General features: G+C 33.9%; 1 protein-coding gene across 1 annotated transcript in view; it reads left to right on the forward strand.

Annotated features, from left to right (window-relative positions):
- Window positions 1–25,836, forward strand: part of NKAIN2 (Na+/K+ transporting ATPase interacting 2) — a 546,946-nt gene that overhangs the window by 67,356 nt on the left and 453,754 nt on the right. The window contains exon 2 of the mRNA XM_008572446.1: window positions 9,495–9,575. The gene's annotated coding sequence lies outside the window, so the exon portion shown is untranslated. The remainder of the gene's footprint in view (window positions 1–9,494; window positions 9,576–25,836) is intronic.

Raw genomic sequence — 25,836 nt, forward strand, 5'->3', positions numbered from 1 at the left:
TTATTTTCCTTAATGTTATTCGACTAATCCAAATACTTCAACACAGGGAAAATCACTTGTTAGAATTCTTTACCTGGGACTTCAAAAACCAAAGAGATCAGTAAATATGACTTTTAAAATGTTTGCTGATTGGCAAAAATGAATACTGTTTTTTGGTGCCACTTCTATGCCCAAGTAGTGATGACTACATGACAATAGAACAAAAGTTGTCTTCTCCACATTTTGAAGGAGATTTTTTTTCTCATCACTTATCACTTTGAGATCTATGTATTACACATCTACATCTTAAAGCCTTGCTATAGGAACAAATAAACATGAATAAAATCACTATGATTCTTAAGTTGCACAAATTTCAGCTTTTAAAAGTATAGTTTGGCATTTTATCATTAGTTTCTATGTCTTATTAACCTTTCAAATCTCTAATTTATTTGTACACATCGATTAGAACATTGTATATAACTTGATTTATCATTATAGGTGTCAAAAGTCCTTTCAATAGAATGCTGCCTATCTTAGGACTGTAGGACTGTAAATATGTAGGTATGAAAAACTTTGCATTAATTAAAAGGCAAGAAATTAGTCATATGCAGGAGTCTTCATGCTGAATGAGTATAGTTATTATTTTTCAATCAAAGGGAATTATTTTTTCACTTTTTATTTCAAGTAGAAGAGAATACCTTTGGGATGCTGCTTTTATTTGGAGTTGCATAAAACTTAATAGCCTTGTTTATATGTTCATTAAAATAATGCCTGCTGGATGTTCTAACTTTTATAGTCTGTCTTAAAAATAGTCTGTTTAAGCAAAATAGTTTCAGGTATGATTTCCAAAAGTGTTCATATGTCAAACTCAACTAAACAGAAGCAAGAAAAACACAAAAAGTTAAATAATAGAGAGTTTAATCATAGTGCATGATTAAACTGACATGTATGTTATAGGATACTCAAGAGACTTTTTAATCAAATTTTTAAAATCCGGTTACAGAATATAGAACAAGACTTCAATTTAATTTAACATACATTGTATTGAAGCAAAAAAAAAAAAAAAGGAAAAATATATGCTAAAATGATACTGGTGATTATATGTGAATATGGTATTTTCTCAATTTCCCCTTTCTGATGTCCAGACTTTCAAATATTTTCTACAAAAGAAATTTCAGTAATTGGAGGAAAACGCAATACATATTATTATTAAATGTACTGCATGTTACACAATCTTTAAAATGTCTATGCAAGTATAAACTCACAAGGAAGCTTGATCATATATGACAGTAGCATTGGTAAAAGAAAAAAAGAGAGAGAAGCTAGAAATTTGCCTTACTTTATGATCTGCAGCATGATCTATGATTAGAATTGGCTTTCTAGCAGACTGGCTGATAACCTTATCAGAGCTTCCATCCCTGGTCAAACTAGAAGTCGTAATAATAGAGTATTTTTATGAAGGTGTTTCTCTTACTGGGCAAGTTTTTATAGAATGAATTAGATGCGACTGAATTTGTGAATTGGAACACAGGATTTACATCATAAAGCAGACTGTTGCTGGTCATAAAATGAATTAGGAAGTAAGTTGCTTTATTTGAGCCACTTTTGCTCTTTGTTTATCATAACAATAAGTAAGCAGATTAAATAACATGGCTGCTGGAGATAAGAAAATTAGACTAAAATGTAATTAACTTTGAGCAAAATATGAATATAGTCCAACGATTTTGACCAGAATGTTTGTTTTATGAGTGTGCATTTATATCTATTAAAACACCATCATTGTTAATATTAAAACACCTAATCGTTAACAATTCTAAACCCTTTTCTTGCTTAGCAGAGTTGCTTTTATGACAATATTTTTTAATACAATACTTTTTAGGAATACTTTTATCACAGTTCATTAGAACTGATTATATTATTACATTTATATTAGCAGCCTGGTAGTGATATTGGTGAGCAAATACCAGTTTTGCATTCTAGTAAAAATAATCATTCCTGAAAAAATTCCTATAGATTGCATCAATTGCATATCGATGATAAATATAAATCGTATTAGAAGAATGACTTATAACCTGTAGTGTTTCTCTATAGCATCTGATATAGTCATTTGCATCCAGCTGGTGCTTGCTAAATGTGAATTGATTCATGGCCCAACTCCTTTTCTAATTAAGCACTTAAATTATCATCATGTGGCTAGTGATTGAATTGTGGTGCCCTCTTTCATCTTCTAATAATAATAATTAAGGTAGTATTACTGAATAATACTTTCTAAATTGTAATAATTTTTGAGAAAGTCACTAATATATTAGTCCATTCATACATATTTATATATGTTTGATATAGATCAAACCAGTCATTTATACCCAGCATTTTTGGGGTACACACAAAAAAGTACAGTATCTGTCCTCACAGAGCTTATAATACAAACACAGCCTAAATATATTAAAGGAAGGAAGGAAGGAAGAAGAAAGAAAGAAAACAATGAAAGAAAGAAAATTTGAAATAAAAATGGGTCTTTCAGGAACCAATGAAAAATCATTTTCATACATACAATTTTTAAAAGGCACAAGTTAAAGTGAAACATAATTAGAAAAAGAATGTAGTAATTACTCAATATGTTCTCTACTAATACATTATTCCATCATGTTTCTCTCTCTCCAGACACAAAGGAAAAAAAAACAAGAAATTAGAGAGCCAGGCAAACACAAATTTAAATCTCTATTTCAAGTAATGCTTGCATCTGCACTTTAATGCTATAAGGACAACCCTATTTTTTCCTAAAATTGATTTTACAATCTTTGTGCATTAGTGACAAAGATATGAAAATGTATTTGTATTAAATAATAGCCTCTTTTTCTAGAATTTTTCTAGAAAAATACAATGCCATAGAGTCCAGTTTTTCTCAACATAATTTATAAATTTAATATAATTCCAATAAAAATTCAAAAGTTCTTATCTATGTGTGTGCATGTTTGTGTACATTAAATATAATTTATAATTCAAAAAATATAGACTTTAGTTTTATTCAGCTTTATTGTAAGAGAGAGCTGGCAAAGCATTACTTGTATCACTAAGGTGTGACTCGTTATTGGCAAATAAGACATTTATTAGACTTTTAGTCTTGTGCTACCTTAGTCTACCTTTCTAATTTTTATACAGCCATGGCATATAATAGCACCATGTCTCTGAGTCTAACCATTATTTTGGCTTGTCATGATTGACAGCCTTAACTAATTTTTATCTTATGTAGCTAATTTGACTTTATCATTGGAACCACAAATACAGCAGGGAAACCATGATATTCAATTACTTTTTCAAACAGATAGTTTTAACCATTTAACTGGGGACTCAAATTGAATCCTCAAATGGTCCACCTGGTGCTTCAGAAATCAACTCTTTAAAAATTAATTTCATCTTACATACATACAGTGGAATTTGTCTCTCATCACAGATATCTCAAAGCTTATATCTGAAACATAAAATCATAAGATTTTATTTCTCAAGAAAAATTGAGGCTAAAGCAAGATTAGTTTTATATCAGAAAGCTACAAGTTAGGTGATAACTAGTTAGTGTGATACTTTGTTATCCATTTACATTATCTCTCCTAGGCAGGACATCACTTCCGATTATACTCAAACTGAGCAGTTGTCAATTATATTATGTCCATTAGCTGTAGTAACTGGAAAGAAGTTAGTACAGATCTTTATACACTTAAATAATTATGATGAGTAGCTTTACAAACAACATGAATGATAGGGTCTATTGACAAAAGTCACTTATAGGCCAAATAGCAAGAGAGTGCAAAACCTTCATCAATATTTAGGCAATTAGGAAAAAAATCCAATTGGAAGATAAGTGATTCAGATAAGTGCAGCTACTCAAATGAGAAAAGTAAGTAGGAAAAAGAATAATAAAATGAAAATGGAAATGAAGAAATGAGGCATAAGAAAGTTAAAGGGGGCCGGCCCGGTGGCGCACTGGATAGTGCGCCGCTTGGGAAGCGCAGCGGCGCTCCCGCCCGAGGGTTCGGATCCCACATACAGACCGGTTCCCGCTCACTGGCTGAGCAAGGCGCGGGAGCAACACCGAGGGTTGCAATCCCGTTCCTGGTCCCCGGTCCGGTACAGGGACAACACTGAGGGTTGCGATCCGTTGCCGACACGGAAAAAGACAATAGACAAAAAAAAAAAGAAAGTTAAAGGGGCTGGTCCCCGGTCCGGTACAGGGACAACACTGAGGGTTGCGATCCGTTGCCGACACGGAAAAAGACAATAGACAAAAAAAAAAAGAAAGTTAAAGGGGCTGGTCCCCGGTCCGGTACAGGGACAACACTGAGGGTTGCGATCCGTTGCCGGACACGGAAAAAGACAATAGACAAAAAAAAAAAGAAAGTTAAAGGAGGGAAAGTTAATGAGTCAAGTTAAATGAGATAAAGTTAAATTAGATAAAGCCCTGCCTTTGGATAATGATGTAAATGCAGTGATTACCCTCTGTAACACTAGTGTGGGTTTCTGTGTTTACTAAAGGAGCCACAGCACTGAAGGTGATAATTCTTTTTTGCAAATCTATTATGAAGTATTGTGCATTGTGGGGCTAACTGGTTTGTAATAAAGTATGAAATACAGTGAAAATAACGCAAGTAAATGAAATGATAAAAAAGGAAGATCTACTATGTTTTTCTGTGCATAGAAAGGGATAAAAGGGAATACAAAATAATTACCAATAAATACTGTTAAAATAGCAACTCCCAAAGCAAAACATAGAAGTGGCTTTATAATTATGGGTATGCTAAATTAGAAGTAATAAATTATTGTTTTAATGAAACCAAATGAAGAAAGGTTAATTTCACAAAATTTCATCCACCTATTAGATTAGCAGAATTTGATATAAACATATCAGAAAAATCCTTATTCTAGGGAAGAATATTTTGCATTAAGGAAACAAGTCTAGGCTGCAAGTTCAGTTAGATAGAACAATGTTTCACATAAGTTAATGTCAGAAATGTATTTTTTAATATCCTAGGGAAGAAAATTTTTAGGGTTACTCCTGCATTGTTTTAATAAGGAGACATGATTATGTAATATAATCATTATAATAAAATGACAACATGTAGTGAGAACTCAGGTGTGGGGTACTTTCAAACTTTCCACCTTTCTCCTATGAGCCAGGTGAGTTCGCTACTATTAATAAGATTGTTTTACATTGGAAGAAACTGAAGTACAGTGAGATCATCTGACTTGAACATAACCACAGAGCTCATAAATGACAGAACCAGAAAATTAGGTTCCAAGTTATTAATCTCTGTATGCTATTTATTTGTATGTGACCCATTATCTTACCTATCCTTTTATAAAACTATTAATTTTGGTGACTAAGACATAAATTTTCCAGCTTGATTTTTAAAAATCAAAGAATAATTAATATTTACACACACAGATAAATGTAAGTAACTAAGTGTAAATGATTTCTAAATTAATCTGGCTGAAGATTACAAATTCTTATTATATATTAAATATGTATTATTGGACTAGTGAGAGTATGCCATATATACCACATGGCTGAAGATAACATTTTTAGCAGTTAAGGAGCTGTTACACTTCTCACTGTGTAACAGAGATGAAAAAAAGATTACTCAAAGCAGCATGAATGCAATGAGAAGCCCAAAGGGATTGCACCTTAGCAACTCCTCCGTTAGGAAGAGAAAACTGGGTACAGCCCCGATTCAAAGTTAGCTTCTGTTTTTTATTGTAAAGACAAGGAAGTTTCACAAGAAAAATCAGTTAATTCAATCATTTCAAAAGGACACAAAGACATGGGCAGTGTGACAAAAGTTATCTGTGGCTAAGTATAGCTTAAGCAATGGAAACTAGTAACATCAGTAAAATTAACAGCATGACATTCCATAGTACAATTTGTGAAAAGTTAATTTGGTCAAACTACAATCATTATCTAAAGTATAACCTCTCCTCAAATGACTTAAGCAAAAGTTACATTCTTATGATTAAATCTAAGTATAATTGTCTCTAAAGTTTCTACCAACAGAGAGCTTGCTCTTAGCAAACATTTTTTCACATCTTTCCCTTCAGAAATTCTTAAAATCTATTAACAGGATCAGTATGACAGCCACCTGTTAGCTCTAAAATCATGAAAGTATACAATCCCATACCTAAGCAGTGATTAGGGCGGATTAGATGGGCCATTGCCATGCTATCTCTGGGCTTTTGCCCCCTGGCCGGAGACTGTTGCCTCATACATGCGTTACCTAAAAACTCTATTCTAAAAATCAAATCAGAATCAAGATTTCTAACTCTCTCCAATAAGCTTAAAATATAATTTGTGTTGTAAAATAGAAAAGCTGCAGCAATGACATTCTTCACTGCCACATCAAGAAGCATGCCTGCCTATGACAAATTTTGGAGAATATTTGTTATATGTAATATAGTGCCTTTCACCAGCTCTTTTAAAATATTATGCTATACTGCTAGTTTAGCTTTTAGTAAATAGTGTTTATTTAGCTCTTCTTTATAAATAAGGTGAAAAAAATTTGTAACTATGAACATAAAATAAAATAAAACATTTTAATCAGTCACTCTTTCTTTCTCATAGTCCCTTAAACCAAACGACTAAAACCAATAGGCACAGGGCCGGCCCGGTGGCGCACTGCTACAGTGCGCCGCTTGGGAAGCGCGGCGGCGCTCCCGCCCAAGGTTCGGATCCCACATACAGACCGGCCGCTCACTGGCTGAGTGAGGAGCGGGGGCGACACCGAGGGTTGCGATCCCGTTGCCGGTCCCAGTCCGGTGCGGGCGTGACACTGAGGGTTGCGATCTGTTGCCGGTCACGAAAAAAAAAAAAAGACACAAAAAAAAAACCAATAGGCACAAATTTTTTCACCCTATTACCTTAATAGTAGGACCCAATACTTCATTATATTTCCAAAACTATAATCCAAATTTGCAAAATAGCCAAATGAGTGTAGATTTTAGATTTTTTAAAAAAATCTGTAGTGAGACAAGTTTATATTTCATGATACTGAGCAAATTTAAATTTCTCATTAGGTCTTTGTTCTATAACTGATGTTTCTCTACTGCTGCAGCCTGCTCAGCTTCCTGATCCTGTCTCCAGTCTCCAAATCACCATATACAGCCTCTCAAATCCCTTCTTTTGTCTTGGACCATTTAGTTTTGCCTTCACGATATACTTCACTGAGCAATGCTCATATACAGCAGTTAGATGGACCCATCACCTTAGAAGAACTGCTGAGTCACCATTTATTACTCGCTATGTAGGACTCTCACTCTTCACGCTGCATAAATGATCACAATACTCTCATAAAAATCTAGGTCTTAGAGGGAAGAATGGGCTCTGCATCTGAAAATAATAAGATTTTCTCCATATTGGTCCTCATGTTTGTAAAATATTTCCTGACTGCCTATTTTGTGCAAAGTACTAAGTTAGGAGCTTAGGTATATAAACAAAAATAAAAAAAAAATAGTTCCTTTTCTCAAGGAGCTTATCACTGTGCATTGGAGAAAGCATGAAAATAGTTAGATACAAGACTTACAGAATAAAATTAGGACAAGCAAAGTCTACTGGAGCATTAAGTAGGGCTCAGCCAGTTCTGATTGGGTATCACTCAAGAGGTGATATTTGAATTAACCTTTGAAGAAATATAAATATTGAAAGGTGGTAAGAGGAATACCTAAGGAAAAGAAAAATTATTCAAGAATAAAGCAATAGCATGTAAAAAGGCACAAAAGTGGGAAATAGCTTTCCTGTACACGGAACAGCAAGTAATCAATGTGTCTGGAATCCAGGAGACTCGAGAGATGAACTGAAAGGTGTGGCTCAAAAGATAACCTGGTACAGATCAGGGAGGTTCTTGAACCATGAAATAAAGATATGAAACTCACCAAAAGGTTGGGAGCCATTGGTGTTCATTTAGCAGCAAAGTGACATTATATCCTCTTGTCCCATTTTTTAAAAATTGACACCTGGGCCAGCCCGGTGGCGCACTGGATAAGTGCGCCGCTTGGGAAGCACGGCGGCGCTCCCACCCGAGGTTTCGGATCCCACACACAGACCGGTTCCCACTCACTGGCTGAGCGAGGCGCGGGAGCAACACAACACCGAGGGTTGCAATCCCGTTGCCGGTCCCCGGTCCGGTACGGGGGCAACACTGAGGGTTGCGATCCGTTGCCAGACACAGAAAAAGACAAAAGACAAAAAAAAAAAAATTGACACCTGCTCTTTGTTTGAAGTAACCTCTGAGGGTTGCGATCCGTTGCCAGACACAGAAAAAGACAAAAGACAAAAAAAAAAAAATTGACACCTGCTCTTTGTTTGAAGTAACCTACTGGCTGAGCGAGGCGCGGGAGCAACACAACACCGAGGGTTGCAATCCCGTTGCCGGTCCCCGGTCCGGTACGGGGGCAACACTGAGGGTTGCGATCCGTTGCCAGACACAGAAAAAGACAAAAGACAAAAAAAAAAAAATTGACACCTGCTCTTTGTTTGAAGTAACCTCCCACCATAGCCCTTCCAACCCCCCATGCTTTTATTGAGTTAAAATAAAATTATTATTTTATAAAATTGTTATTCCATGGTTAGCTAGATTCACTTCTTTTGGAAGGTTTCACCTTTTCCGTTAGGCTTTGCACGATCTCTCTTTCCCAGGATAGGTCATGCCCACCTTCCTTCCTTGCACTCAGATTTTGTATCTTTTAATAATTCCTGCGTAATGATCATCTCTTTTATCTATCTTTCTCGCTTGACTTAAATTCAGGGAGAATTCATCTTTCGTCTGTGTATCCACACATTTTCTTTCTAGCATGTTGTCTTCTAGGTGCTTAATAAATTTTAGTTGACTGAATGATTGAAACCATGTATTGGTAAGAAAATTAGTCATCATTAAAGAAGGTATACTAAGTAGGTAACAGAATAAAATTAGGGATAATAACTAGATGTTCTCTGTAATGGGAGATCTTGAAAGCATAAAATAAGAAGGTGACCAGAGAAATAAAAAGGAGACACGGTGGAGAGAAAGCTGATTAGATAGGACACAGAGGCATGAAGACTGATATGAAGATGACCGTAGATAACTTAGAGAAAGTTTGTACATCATCCTACATGGAGACAGTTTTACTGAACGGAGATAGGAATTTTCTTTTTAATGTGTTTGATGTGTCTGTTGGAACATCCAATTCTGTTTAGCTATCTACAAACTGTAACCATTCACTCTTAAGACAGAAATGTGGACTACTATTTCATTTGCCTTAAAATCTAAAAATTATGATTAAGCAAGTTTAAGCTCTATTATTATGAGTTCATAACAGTGAGAAAAAAGTCAACAAAGAGATAAATGTACACCTAATCCTGTTTCATAGAAAGACACAATATCTAATATTTCTCACTGATCTTATGATTTGGTTGTTCAAAAGTTCAAATTCTATTTGAATCTTACTCAGCTGATTCCAAATTAATTACATGTTATTTCTCTCTTGCTTCCCTACAGTATGCAGTCTGGCTAGTCCTCTGGGTTACATGGAATGTGTTTGTTATCTGCTTCTATTTGGAGGCTGGGGACCTCTCAAAGGTAATTTACCATCTGATTTGCCTGAATCATCAGTTGTGTGTTAACAGGTCTCCCAAGTAAGGCAGAGTCTCACCCTGCTCTTGTTGTTTAGATGCAATTCTCATGAAGGTAAATTAAAGGTGTCCTGATTTATATCACTGCATTTCTATAATCAGCGATGTGTTTGGCATATCACAAAAATGTGATTTTATTTTTTTAAGCAAAACTATTGAGAAATAGTGATTATTATAGTGACTGTGTGTGTGCTTTTCAAACACTGACTGATAAAAGGTTTCTGAAACAGTATAGAAATTTTTTTGAGATAAAACCTTGAAGATTTTTCAGATCACTTTGTTTGCTTATTACCCTGCTAAATATTTTCCTGACTGGACCCAAATAGTAATGCAATAATTCAAACAATTAGTGGTTTTAGTTGAATAAAATGATTACCAGAGGGATATAATTTATTTCAGAAATTAATAAAATAAATACTTTATTCTAAAATAGCCCAGGAGAGAGTTAAAATACTTGCTTTTTTCATTTAAATTTATTTGTGCCATGTATGTATGCATGTGTGTGTATGTTGTTATTACATTTTTAACATGAATGCCTTTACTATTGAAATAAAGTAGCTTTTAAATCATGCTGCTTCTGTTGGAATACAATTAACATCAAATAAGTCAAACGAGGTCATCTATTTTAAGGTACTAGTAAATCTTGACTCTTGAGTCAACTTGTATTTCTCCATATTAACTTTAATAGAAATTGTAAAATGTTCTTCTAATTACCCCTTATTAGAGCAGAAGGCCTCTTCAAAGATGTTTACATTTTTAAAACCCAAATATAATCACATGCTTTAAAAGGCTAAAAGACCTTTAAAAAAATCCCAGAAACTACCTTTGCAGGATCGTATATTTTAGAAGAAGAGGGAAGAGGAAGTTGGTAGTGCACACCTACAATCTAGCAGACAGGAGTTTCACAAAGCACTCAGCATGTCTGGCGATGTTCATTTATTATTTAACTGTGACATGTGGCTTTATATCAAGTATAAATCATCTTAATTTGTTTTTGTTCACCGGAAAAGGTGAAGGATAAAATAAGAGGGTGACATTATGGTTGAGAACCAAGGCATCAGGATATGAGGTTTTACGATCAGATTTTGGGCAAGTCCTCACCATGGCCTGCAAAATCCGCCCTGGTGGATAGCATTTCTGTGATTCTTGCAGGGCATCATCCTCCACACTCTGGGTAGCAGGCAGTCCTTTCAGGATGGTGCCGTGACCAATGGAAAGAAATTGTCCAGACGGCTCTAGGAGGAACACAGACAGGATTGCTGCTTAAAACTCACATTCGATTCTGTGCAATAAACGCAGACACACCTTCCCAAAGACTTGAATTCCTTACCCAATTTATTCTCCTCGGCTGCTCTATAATCCACTTTCTTCAAAGAAATTCCACACCAGAATGACTTTTAATGATATTTTCAATTTTAAATAATTACCTTAAAAATTGTAAAACAGATGTTCAGGCATATTGGCTGAGTAAAATGATCCAGCAGATCAGAGAGTTTGTTTAATATAAAAAAAGAGAGAGAAAGAGAGAGAGATTTGAGCCAAGCTGGCTGCACAAATACACTGTAATTGTGCTTCCTGATCCACGTGATGGCTGCAGGCACAGAATAAAGCTTGTGATCGCATGACCTCAGACATGGGTGTTGAAACCACAGTGAGGGCACATCCTAAAACATTACAATTCCATAGAGTTGCAACCCAAAGGACTAAGAATTCTTCCAATGCACAAGGGCACATAATGGCTATCCCTTGGCACTGAAGCAGTTAATAATATCTTCTTTTCTTTTCATCATATAAACCAAGGCTAGCCTCTGCAGAGCACATGAAAATTTAATAATTTCCTTTTAACAAATAATCTAAAGGAAAACCATAAAGGGCAAGGTTATATAGTTATGTGTACTGGAGTTTGCCTCCCTTTCCTGCTCAAAGAGTTTGAGAAAGGTGTGTTTATACCATTTAATTCTTAGTTGTTGCAACTGCCTTACATTCTTCAAGTAATACAGTGCCAGAAGGAAGCAATGGTGCCTGAAAAATGTACAGGTAGTGAAAAACTCAAAAGTGGAACTCCTAAAACTGCTGATAATACGTATATTATAGAATATATATCCATTGTTTTTCTCAACTCGCCAAAAAAATAAAGCAGTTTGAGTGTGTCTAACATATGAATGGGTCAGTTAGTTTGAGGCTGAGAGAGAAATATGGGAAATACTAATAGAATCAGGGAGGAAATTCTGTGGGCTTTATATATATGAAAGAGGTGTGTTTATTTCCATAAAATATTTTGTAAATAGATGACTATTTCATAATTAAAACTGGCAAAAAGTGGTAAAACATTAAGGCAACCTTCTTACCTGTTTAGAATTTAGAATTTTGGGTTATCATTTCTGCTTTTTCTAATAAACTATCTGCCATATTCTTATTAGTGAAACAGAGATTAGTCATTAACTAACTCAGTACATAACATACATTCAGAAATGAAGTGACTTAAATACAATACTATGATACACAAGACTAACCTGTTTGATTTGTTTTCTTTGCACATATAGTTATATAGTTAATACATTTTCTTCATTGAAAATTCTGTGAAAATCCAACATTATTATTAAAATTTCAATTGATGTATTTTAATTATTACCTTTATAATATTTAAGGAAAAGTAAAACTAATCAACCAGAGAAACTGATTCTAAAAAAATTATGTGTTAAATTAACAAAATAATAGGAATAAAAAATGGTGCATAATATGATAGCAACAAATGAACATTGCATAATAATTATTTGTGCACTATTTGCATGTATTATGTAGATATGAGTGCTGAAACGAAATATGCAAAGGTGTCCTACAGTGTGTTACATTGTGGGTTGATATTTTAATAGATGGCTTATTAAGGAAAACAAGATGAACTTAGTTTGTAACCCAGTGTCTGCTAACATTGTTGGCAATTGTCTTTGATGATTAAATGTGACTTAGGCTATTGGATTAATAGTTTTGAGAATTTATCATGTAGTCTTATTATTCTGTTGTATTATTCTTGGCAGTTGTGATTCTCTTAGTCATATCAAGCAGAGAGAAATGGGAACTAATCCTAGCCACCAACCTAGTTAAGTTATTTGAGGAGGAGAGCTATTTGTTCTGTAGTAATTTTTAACTTCAAAGTGCACAACAGTTAGAGGGAAAATGCATATAATATCATAATTAATCTGTTTGGTATAATTTTTCAAATAGTAATACACAGGCAAAAAAAACTTAGTGGTCTTCTGGTTACCTGCAAAAGCCTACATATTATTGGATGTGATAACATTGTAAATTACTCAGGCTGAGATTATATTCAATAGCTGTTCTTCATATGCCTATTTGAGATCTGTGTCTACTTTTGTAATGTACGGGGTACCATTAGTACATGATGTACCTATCTTTAGAAATAAAACAATAAACTCATAGAGCATCCAGGAGAAACCCAGGAATTATTTTACACTTAAAACAGCCCAATTCGATTTTATTTAACCCTTTGCGACTATAGATACAGGTAATATGTCTCAGGTTTTATTGCATTATCAGAAATTTATCTAGTTAAACATAGCCATAAAGTCACTCATTATATCTAGTGATGTATATGTTTCAGAATGAAAATATTTGAAGGCAACTTCTAGAAAGCTATCACATTTTAATAATTTTGATAGTTGCACCTGAGATCCAGGTATAATTTTTTTTTTAAAAAAGTGCTATATAGGGCCGGCCCAGTGGCGCACTCGGTAGAGTGTGGCACTTGGGAGTGCGGCGGCGCTCCTGCCGAGGGTTCGGATCCCATATAGAGACCGGTCCGCGCACTGGTTGAGCACAGTTTGGGCGCGACACCGAGGGTTGCGATCCCGTTGCCAGTCGCGGTATGGGCACGACACTGAGGGTTGCGATTCCTTTACCGGTCACGAAAAAAGACAAAAAGGAAAAAAAAAAATGCTATATAAAAGAGTCATGTAAGAAGGTAGCCTATATTAGCTTTGGGGAATACAATTGCACACGTATGAATGTAAGTGACAGGAAGAAGATAAAACCTGTCATACACTGTAGGCTTAGGGAACAAATTCTTAAAACCAGATGGGAGTGATATGTAGAATAAGGTACTATTGCAGCATTCTCAGTTTTATTTATTCTATAAAAAAATGAATTATTCGTTTATAGGGGTATCAGATATTTAGATATTTTCTGGTCAATAAATTCAATACTCGTATCACAATTTGCTTTTATGACTTCATATATAAAACGGCGATATGAAGAGAAATCTGTTGTAATCATTTTTTAAATTAATATTTCTATTTAAGAAGTAACAATATCTGTGCAATTATTAATAGACAAAGAATACCTGTGATAATTGATTTGGTAAATTTAAAAAATATCAAGACAACAGTATACTGGATTTATATTTTTTAGTTTGCTTTTGTTACTGTAAAATGTGTATAGTTAAAAAAATTCAATAAACAATTACTAAATGAATTAATCTTTTTTTAAAAAATTTCACAACCATTAGGGTAGGTTTTGCTTTATGATGCAGAGTAAAATGTTGTACCCATTATGAAGAGCTAAATACAATATGATTCTTTCCCAAATCTAGAAATGAACCAAACTACTCTAATTTGGTTGAACAATTACAACTTCTCTTCCCTTGTTTCCTTTGATAATTTCTTGAATTAAACTGCTTATTTTCTAATTTCTTTAATTCTTTTTTCTTTGTTTTACTTTTCCACTTCCTTGAAATATCACTAAAGTGAGGAATAGGGTTCTTGAAGCTTTCTACTTCTCTTTCTACATTTTTCACTTGAAAATGCCATCCACTGTCATAATTTAAACCATCATCTTTAGACACTGTCTACCAGATTTATATCTTCAATCCTTATCTCATCGCTAAGTTAAAGTCCCACTTCTCTAGTTTCCTGCTGGTGTCATGTCAATTCCATTGTCACTTTAAATTCAACATATCCAAAGGGACTTATTATCATTCCCAATTAATTTAACTTCCTTAATTCACTTCTTTCTAGAAGAGGAACAATAGGCAAAAAAGCAAAATTTATATTGAAAAATGAGTAAAAATGAAAAAATATTTTTTTTAGTGAGCTATAGAAATCTTTATAGATTGACCATGAGATTAAGCAAGCAATATATTTTTGTATTCGGTATATAGTATTTGTATGTATATATGTATTGCAAACTCCAGACACCAACAAGTTGAAAATAGTAGAGAACTGCTGAAGTAATGACTATTCTGGAAAGGTTAGTATTCCAAAGAGATGAACCAACCTTTTAAAGATGCTATACCCTAAGGGCATTTGCTGATTCTAGTTAAGCAGGAGTCTATGAATCCAGGTTTTGAACCTGTAGAAGGCTATTTCTGAGGAATGTATAAATTATACAGTTTTGAGGGAGGCAAATCAATAGTTTTGAGGGGGGCAACCTCAAGCACATGGATAATTTTTCCTTTAGGGCATTTGGTGAATTCTGTACAAGGCTAAAAATATAAATGAAAAGGCTCTGAAAAGCATAGTGAAATTTTTTGGCAGTGTTGCAAAATGAGTTTGAAGATAGGGAAGGACTCTACAGAATAAACTAGATTTAGAGTTGAAAAGACCTGAAAGGGAGCTAGGCAAACCAGATATAGGCTGAACATTAGCAAGGCTAAAATCCAGGCTCAACTCAGCACAGCCCTTGACTGAGATAAGGTGATCGGCAATCACTTAATCTGTCTAGTTGAGAGAAAGGGGAAATCTCTTAAGAGAAACATGGTACTATTTCAAACCTTTACAATTTATTTAAGTACATGCTATCAAACAATTGAAAATTACTACACATGCTAAAAGAGGAAAATCTCATGACTGCAAGTGAAGAAAAAATAGACGATTGAAATAGACCACCAGATAATTCAGATATTTTAATAACCTGATAAGGACTTTAAAAAAAAAACCCACAATATGTTGAAGAAAATAAAGGGAAAAGTGAAATAATACATTGAAAGATGAAGAATTTGCTACCAAAGACTTGGGATCTATATAAAGAGTCAAATGGAAAGTCTAGAACTGAAAAATATAAAATCTAAAAGTAAGAACTTATTAGGTGGGTGCAATGGATTGCATGCTTCTCCTCCCCACCACCCCCCAATTCACTGAAGCTTAATCCCCTCTGTAACTGTTAAGGATAGGAAATTCTATTATGATAATTGAAAGGCAGGGCCTTGAAGAGATGATTAAGTTGATGGTTTAATGGTGGTCATGGGCATCGTTCTGAGGCCTTTAGAAGGAGAGGGCATGAGGACCTCTCTCTTTCTCTGCTCTGCCATTTCCTACCATGGGAGACCCTTGTGTTGCCAAAAAGCTACCAACAAAAAAGGCCTCACTGTACGTGTTCCCTGGACTTTGGACTACACAGCCTCTGAAACTATAAGCAAACAATTTTGTTTTCTTAAAAATTACCCAGTTCCATGTATTTTGTTATAAGCAACAGAAATGGACTACTGCAGTTAGTTCAACAGTAGATTGAAAACAGTAGAAGTCAAGATTGCTGAACTTGAGAATGGGTTCATAGAAAATACCCAAACTGAAGCACAGAGAGGAGTTAAAAAATACAAAAGAAAAAGAAAAAGAAAATAGAAAAGGATGTCATAATCAGAAACATATGGAGCTCAGTTAAAGATTCAATATAAAAATAAATGAATTACCAGGAAAAGAATTGGAAAGAAGCAATAGATTATGTGATAATGATAGAGAATTTTCCAAAGTTTATTAAATACATGAACTAACAGACTCAAGAATACTCTGTCTCAAGTAGAGTACATATCAAGAAAATTACCTCTAGAAATAGTTGAATTATACTGCTGAATACCAAAATCAAAGAGAAAATCTTAAAAGCCACCAAAGATAAAAGACGCATTGCATTCAAAGATATGGCAGAAAATACCGACAATTCACCTTTCAACAGGAGCAATGGATCTAGAAGGCAATTGAATGACATCTTTAGAGTGCTTTAAAAATGCCAATTTAGAATTCTATACCCTGTAAAAATATTCTTTGGCTATTAATGTTAAATAAAAGCATTTTCAGACAACAAGAACTAAGATAATTAATTATTAGCTTACCTTCACTAGAAAAAATACTAAAGGGAGTTCTTCATGCAGAAGAGAGAGAAAAAAAAAAAAAAAAACTCCCAGAGAGAAAAATGGAATTCCAGGGGAAAAAAAAAAAAAAAAAAAAAGATAACAATGTGGATAAAAATAAATACAAAACAATAACAGTAAAGACTATTGGGATTTAAATAGAACGAATACAACTAAAATGCATGACAATGATAAAAAATGGTTAAAGGAAGTTAAGGTATTCTAAGATTCTAGTATTATCAAGGAAATGTTAAAGATAATTTTCATATTAGATTTTAATATTTCAAGGATTAATAATTTCTATAATAATTACTAAAAGAAAGCATAGTTACCAAAACTAACTATAGATGAAAAATTAAATAATAGAAATAATTGATTTATCCTAGTGAAGTTAAGAAGAGAGCATAAAGAAGTTAAACAGGAAGGTCAAAAAGAAAAACATAGGGCCGGCCCGGTGGCGCACTGGAGAGTGCGCCGCTTGGGAGCGCAGCGGCGCTCCCGCCAAGGGTTCGGATCCCATGTGGAGACTGGTTCCCGCTCACTGGCTGAGCGTGCTGCGGGTGCAACACCGAGGGTTGCGATCCCGTTACCGGTCAGTAAAAAAAGACAAAAAGGAAAAAAAGAAAAACATAGCTAAATGGATGCTTTAACTCCAAATATATCAATAACTACCTTAAATGTGATTATACTAATACTCCAAATAAAAGACAGTCTGGATAAAGACACTAAATCCAAATGCATGTCGTCTATAAGAGATATGCCTTAAGTATAAGTATTTAAATTGAAAAGTTAAGAAAAAGTAGAAAATATGTACCTTGTAAACAAAAACCAAAAAAAAATTTATGTAATTTTAATATCAGATAAAGTAATATTTAAGCAAGAAGCACTACTAAAGATAAAAGGGAAAATGTTATAATGATTAAAAAGTCGGTCCACATATAGATATTACAAGTCAATATTACCTGAATGAAATAATATATCTTCAAAATACATAAAACAAAAATTAACAAAAATAAAAGGAGAAATAGACAATCACAGAGGGAGATTTTAACACTCCATTCTACACCAAACAATAAAAGGATTTTCAAGGACATCTAGAACATACAATCATAAAATGACTCAAACATAGAATGGTCAAAATATAGAATGATTTGCAATTATTCACTTGCAGGTATTTGCAAGTATCCTCTGACCACTGTGGAATTAAGTTAGAAAATCTACAACTGTATGGAAATTAAGCAATACGCTTTTAAACTTATGAGCGCAATAGTTTGGAATAGAGATTAGGTAATACTCTGAACTCAATAAAAATGAATTTATTTCTAATAAAATCATGCAGGCATGCAGTTAAAGAGGTGCTTAGATAAAACATATGTATAACCTTAAATGGAAATATTAAAATAAACGCTGAAAAAGCAATGATCTAAACTTTCATATTCAGAAGCTAGTAAAACAACTGCTAATGAAATATCCCAAAAGTAGAAGAATTGAAATAATGAAGATGAGAGCAGAACTAGATGAACACACAACAGAAAAAAAAATAAAGCCAATTTTTAAAAAAAATGGTTAATAAAATTGATGAAAACTCTATCAAGATTAATTAAAAGAAAAAAATGAGTAAAAACACATTTTGCTAATATCAAAAAACACTCTACAGACTATAGAGTGAGAAACAGAGTATGTTATAAGTGAGTTTAAGCTAATAAATTTGACAATCGGGATGAAATAGTCAAATTTTGGGGAAAATGTAACTTGAAATAAATGAAAAACCCGAATACTCTTTTATCAATTAAAGGAATTGAATGATTAATCAAAACCTTTTGACAGGAAAAAAACCTCAAAACACTTTATGATAACATGGCTTCACTGATAAAGTCTTAAAAATATTTAAGAATATTGTAATGCTATTATTACACAACTCTTATCAAAGAATAAAGAGGGAATGCCTCCCACCTCTTCTGAGACCAGCATAACCTCACTTATCGAGGATAAGTGTGGTTGTCAAATGACCTACAGATTACTGAATTGAAATATAGTAATGTCAATAAGAATAAAGAAAAAAATACTAAATATCCCCCATAACTTTATAAATAATTATATATTATTTTCTTAACTGTACTATAATATTTTTTTAGATTTCCATCTCTTCTCAACTTCAATTTGCTAAAAGACCATACGTCATCATCATTATTTAGGAGAATGTCTGCTACTGAACTACCACACAGTACTGAGAAATTATAGAATCAATGAGGAGCATTTTAGATGTTCATAAATAAGCCCATTTGAAACACCATAAGATAAATGCAACAAGTTGCTCTTATCAATACCTTCTAATTTTTTGTTTACATAAACATTCCTTCTTCAATGTAGAAATCATGTTTTATTCATGCCCAGGATCAAGGGAAATTCCAGACCTATGAACAATGTTCATTGGAATGAAATGAAATGGTAACAGAATGGATTTCAGTAATTGTCTAGATCCACAAATTCAGCTGCTGGGGCTTTCTCTTCTACTCCAGTATTGCACGGATAATGGGATCTACATCTCTCAAGGCTGGCCCAGCACTCTGCGGTTGTAGCAAGCACAGGAAAAGTAATCTCAACAGGCCACATAAAATCAGTGCTTTTCAAAACTAAGTCATGTGAATCACCTGGAGATCTTTTTAAAATATAGATTCTGATTCCTTTGGAGTGAACGCTAAGTTATTTCACCCCTAACAAACTCATACATGACGATATTCTTGTTTGTCCATCAAATACCCTTTGAATTATAAGGATTAGATTACTGGGAACCATTACATAGGGCACAAGGAGAGTTTTTAATTTCTGGCCATTCTTTGTAGTGGGAATCCTAGTGTTGATCTTGAAATATGTATATAAACAAATTTATCACCTGATTTATTACTTAATACCAACTCTAACCAAGGTATCAAGTGAAGCAACCAAATAGATTGAAGCCTGAGGAGAACTTATGCTTAAATTCATCCTTTAATACCCAAATCACATGTATCCTTCCTTTGTATGGCAAAAATCCTTTTCAGAAACCTCTCCATAACTTTCTCTAAGGGAAAGCTGACTCCAAAGTGGAGCTGGCATACCTCTAATTTTATTTCATCAGTTTTAAAAATTATAATTGAATTTCCAGAAGCTGACGATCCAAATTCCCAGGGTAATGAAGCTCTTCTATGCCCAGTGCAGCTTTGGTTGAAAACCACAAATATGTCTGAGAATTCCCACTTGGATCTGGGCCTTCTTTACTCTTGTTAAAATAATGTAAATAATTTCACAGTTCTGCCGTTGCCTTTCACAGTTGAGTTGCATACTCTCTCTCCACAAGATCTAAATGGCATCTATAGTTTCTATAGCTCTAGTAAATTAACTGCTTTAATTTGTACTTTCTTACTTTGATGTATTTCTCTCTTGCTAATACCCTTTTCAAATGCCCTTGTGGGTGTCAAGAACCCCATCCTCTCTATTGTGTTACTTGGGTAGTGTCTGGGTGTTGGAAGGGGTACCTTCCTCATAGAAGAGTCCCATGAGCATTAGCAAAGTCTTGGAGCATGACCAAGCATTATTCCTTCTGGATGATTCATAAGTATCATGCATGGAAAATGTTGGTAGAATGCCCTCCCAGAGAGCAATCAGAACAGGTAACCAGAGCTCCTTGATGGAATAGCAGAATGGTCTCCAGGCATGAATTTGGCTCCCATGAGTCTCCTTGCTGCTTGCAAATTCCATGTAAGAGCCTCAGAATGCTAACTCAGCTGTCTCCACATGCTGAGCTACTACTCATTCAAAGGCATACCATACCTAACTACGGCAACTCCTACTCTGCTCTCTTGAAAAATGGCCTTGTAGGGTTTTATCTGTTCTCTTTCTAATCTTTTATTAAAAAATAAACTATGTGTACTTTTCCATACCTAACTTTTCTTTATCAGTAACCTATTATTTCCTTTTATAAATCAAAAGCTTTAGTTTCAAAGCTATTATTTCTGATGTGGACTTTGAGAGCCTCTTTTGGAAGTAAAAAAAAATAATCAAGCATTAATCATTTCTTTGTGTGTTTCTACTGAAACAATGCTAATTTTCATTCAAACACTGAGGATGTCACTAACTCATAAAGGAAAGTTTACAAAAGGTAAGTATAGAAAATAAAAGCACAGATATCAACATTCCAAGATAGTATCCTGCTGGAAATAAAAAATAAGCACATGCAAACATGGTCTAAGCCATTACCATCTCTGTTTCTCTACAAAGACTACTCTACAGAGATTATTCTAGAACAGCAATTTTTATTCTATACCCAACTTAAGAAAGCTATGCATTTATAGGTTTATTTACAGAGAAATGTAAAATTACAAGAATACATTTGAATAGACAGGTCCATGGCTTTGACATTAGAAATATTTTAATTTAGTAAAAATTTGAGAATCATTGCAATATTTTGAAAATCTTGGAGTAATTTGTCCAGGCTTGAATTACCTCTTATTAAGTGGGCACTTAGATCCTGAAATAGTTCAGAACTTACCTGGGAATTATGTCCAACTCAGCATGGCCCACCTCAGCCCCCAGTGTGCTCTCAGTCTATCATAAGGTCTATGATGATCTTATCATAATCACCCCCTTCGCTGTAAACCATCACCTAAGCATGACCCCTGAAACTCATTTGGACACTTAATTGCCATTGGCAGTTGCCAAATTAACTTTTGAAGGCAGAACGTCAATTTCTTTGTCAATGGATTCACTTAAGGACAATTGATGCTTTGATGAATTGGGGGAAATTATATAAAAATACAACTCAAGGAGTACTAAATAATGAAATGAATCATTTTTTCTGCTTCTAGCTTCCCAGGTTATTTGGCAAATAGCAAACATGTGACATTTTTTTATACCTTTCGTATGGTAACTAACCTATTCTATTCTGCCCTGTACTTAAAATTTACATTGATAATGCACTTGAACTTTGGATTAGTAGTAAGTACACTATAGGTAACCAGGGAGCAGTGTTCAATAAATACTATGTTATTAGGCACAAACCAATGCAAAGAAAGTGAGACTAATTAACACTTTCCTGATTGAGAACTGCATGAAGAAATTTGAAATACTTAGTTTGTTTTGTTCCAGCATAGCACTTAACATTTACTTCCCCTGCTCCACTTTAAATATTCTATTTTACATTTTTAATAAAGCAAAATGTGTATACAGCCTGATGCAATCAGAAAGGCAGCTTAGAAGGGTGAAAGAGGAGGATGACTCACTAATAAACAGCCATTTATAGAATATAATTAGTTTTTCTTTTTTCTTCATTAGCACCTGTAACCTACAAGAGGAATCAGTCTAATTGTAATTGCAGGACTCCAGGGTTTTCACACTCACAGGTAGTATAATATATAAAACTGAAGTAATTAGGAGGTATTTCAAGAAATGTCAACTTTCTCATTGTGTAAAACCTAGGCATTTTGTAAGAAAGTAGCTGCATTGATACCACAGGGACTCTCTGCTCCTTTTCCACTCTGACAGAAAAATCTCTAGTGATAGGTCCTCAGATCTTTTATTCGAATCACAAGTGAGAATGAGTTTGGTGCTCTCAATTAGTCCCGAGAGTGGAAGCAATATTGCACAGTTTGGCACACTATGCAATTGCTCCTGAAGAGATCTGCAGCTACAAAGGCATTCGGAAGGGCTGTGACCCTCCTGGGGGTCCAGCCGGTACACTAGATTCATCAGGAGGCCTGCAGAACGGATGGACTCCAGCTTTTGCACTCTGATTTTATGAGTACAATTAATCCATTAAGCATTTTTACACCCAGACCACCCACTACATACTTTTTAGAGCATTCATATAGTATGTTAACTGCGGCACCATAGTGCGCTGTATAATGAGTCCAATTTTTCTTGTCTTTTTACTTCCTGTTTTCCTTTTTCTCAATGGAAAAAAAAAGATAGCTGAGTTTAATATTGCCACATAGCCAAATAATTAGTACTGCTGGATATTTTTTTTTTCTCTTTAAGTTACCCCTCAAGAAATATAAAGCTAGAATCACAGTTTTGAAAACAAAGAAGGTAGCAGCATATTAACTAATAGAAATTGATGGATGTGAAATATACACTGCAAGAAAGCATAAAGCATTAACTGCTTATGAAATAATGACAAAAGAGCATTGCACTGCGATCTTCTAACCCTGGAAAGATGGGCTGTATAGTCTGTAATTCCATCGTTTATTAAGAATGTAAGTTGTAGCAGCTTTACAGTTTTCTTTTAGAAAGGTGAGAAAAAATGCACTGTAAATGTGATTTATAAAGGTTATAACATTTTCCAGGTTTAGGTCACTTTCTGGTTGTAAGTGTTTTATTTTCTGCATGATTCCATTCTTTCAAGTATTATATAAAATCAAAATCTCTCTATGGGGGCACAAGCGACACGATCCCATTCGGAAAATATTATCAAACTGTCAAGCTAAAATGCTAATGAAATACAAACCCCAGTATTTTCCCTGACAACTATGGATTTCTAAATCTGAAGCCCTACGAAGATTGAAAACAGAGGAGAATAAAATAATAACATATTTAGAAATAAGGAAAACTGGAATGGTTTTGATGATAAATTCACTGGCACCATAAAAAGCTCTAATGACAAAGTAATATAAAGGATTATAAAATCATTATTCATGGAAGAAATTTGACTTCAGTTTCATATTCTCACAGTGTATTTTATAATCTAAATCATTATTTGACCATATTTTTGGCCAGATTTCAAGTTGAATTCTTCTAGGATGTGTTAAAAGCAAATAAATAAATAAATAAATAAATAACATGAAAAGGCAATATTTTGAGCACGATGTCCAGGCTGTCTGTCTGTGACATTCATCACCCCACAGATCTCCAGGGTCTGTTCGATCTGTGTTTATTTTTCCTGAAGCTGTTGAGTTGCTTGAGGAGGCTGCCCTTCCCAGAGAGAGAAAAGCCAGTCCTTGAAATTCACTAGGATTGCTGTCCTCAGGATTTCTAATGATTTTTTTGTTTACTGTAATTGATAAACTGCATTAAAAGAGAGGAGCTAAAGTTTACTTTATGACGAGATGTTCTCTAGGAAAATGTACTTACACATTTTGGAAAATGTTAAAAAAAATTTAACCTGGAAAAAAAAAAATCACCCTATGTGGTGAATTCATATTCTATTGTCTTTTTTTTTTCTTTCAGTTTTGAAGTATTTATTCCATTTCTGATGTAGTAACTCCAAGATAATTTTTAATCTATTTTAAAATTATTATTTAATCCAAATAACAGACAAAATTTTGAATGCTTTTCAACAAAATGTATTTTTTTCCTTGTATAATTTAAGGTAAACCTTGTTTCTCACTTGTTAACTGAAAAACAAACCAAATTTGTATATCTGTAGTGCATCTGTGAGAAGCACATTTACTTTTTAAAAAAATGTAAAATCCTTATAGTTTTTTTGCCGGATTTCTTATAATAGAATTGCTTATCTGTTTATTGAATATATTCAATACATAATAATGACATCCATTAAGAAAAAGAAAAAGAAATGTTTTCGACAGCAGGTAACAGAACACACGACTTACTCTGATAGTTGTTTTGATAGTTCAAGAAGGCTAGATGCAGGCACTTTGTATATCTCTTGGCTTTTCCTCATGGCCTCAGTATAGCACAGCAGCTAAAGCATTACCACTTTACAAGACACCATCCATAGAAAAAGGCAGAGTTTTAAGCCCCTCCCTCTTTTCAGGAAAGAAAATGTTGCCTATAAGCCTTGAAAAGATATTTCCTATGTCTCTTTTATTCAAAATATGTCATATACCTGTCCCAGAACAATCACTAGAAAAGAAGACTGAAAATATTATTAGAGAATTAAACCCCAGATAATTCAAGCCCTTGGGCTGGGTACTTCCCTATAGAAACCCTACCAGAGATCTCTTAGCTAGTAAAGAAGGGGAAGAATGCCTCCTGTGACCAAATATGTATAATATACTTTCCATGAACTTTTTGAAGTACCTTATACAAATAAAAATATAATTAAAGGTTATACTTAAAGAAATTTATAATTAAATATTATTTATAACTGAAATTATTTCTTTTTTATTATAACAAGATTTTTTTCATTTATTTTATTTTTATTTTTTTATTATTTTAATTTATCAATATACAATATAGTTGATTTTCATGTCCTTTTACCAATTCCTCCTTCTCCTCCCTCCTCCCGTCAACATCATCTGTTTTCTTGAATATTCAGAGAATAACTTAGTTTGTGTCAAAATTACATAATCGGAATCACTGGCAGATACTCTTTATCATGATTCTAATTCTTGCTTTTTTAAAAAAATTTCCATACCTTATTAATGTGCTTCACTAAAAAACTGAATGATAGATTTTTGTTAAAAATGTTTAAATATTATAGGTTAATTCTCACATTTGAGTGAACTTAATGTAAGATAACTCCTATTTTTCCTCAGCTTTCTGAAAATGTATGGAATGTGGTTACTATTCTAAGCCTCATGAAATATTGACTAGGGCAAGAATGATACGATCCAGTTCATATTTATGAAATATCACTATGACTTGTGAAAGTATTCTGTGGTGGGGGCAAGAGTCGCAAGGGGGAAATTGGCTTGGATACTTTTGCATTAGTGTGAGTTAAAGGTACTTTTGGCCGGCAGGTAGTGAAAAGTGTGTATGTTGATGTCACGAAAGATTGCATCTAGTTGTAGTTTCAATATTGTATTAGGTTTAGCAGGATTTGCTAATGTTTGGATGCAAGAAGAGAATAATCAGGGTTGACTTCTAAGTGTGTAGTTTGAACCATTAGAATTTGATGTTGCTATTTGTTGAGATGAGGAAGCCGGGGAGCAGGTTTGGAATCGTGCAGAATCAGTTGCTGTATTTTGTCACCATTGTGTCTGAGTTGCCCATTAGATATCCCAAGCAGTGTTGTCAAGTATACTAGAGAATATGTCAGTCTTGAATTCAAAAGAAGTTTTGAACAGTAGACATGGATTTGAGTCAATAGTGTATAAATAGAGTTTAAAGGCACACAAGAAAATGAGGACCCTTAAGG

This window comes from Galeopterus variegatus, unplaced genomic scaffold (assembly GCF_000696425.1).
Source record: "Galeopterus variegatus unplaced genomic scaffold, G_variegatus-3.0.2 Scaffold47, whole genome shotgun sequence".
Taxonomy (NCBI): Eukaryota; Metazoa; Chordata; class Mammalia; order Dermoptera; family Cynocephalidae; genus Galeopterus; species Galeopterus variegatus.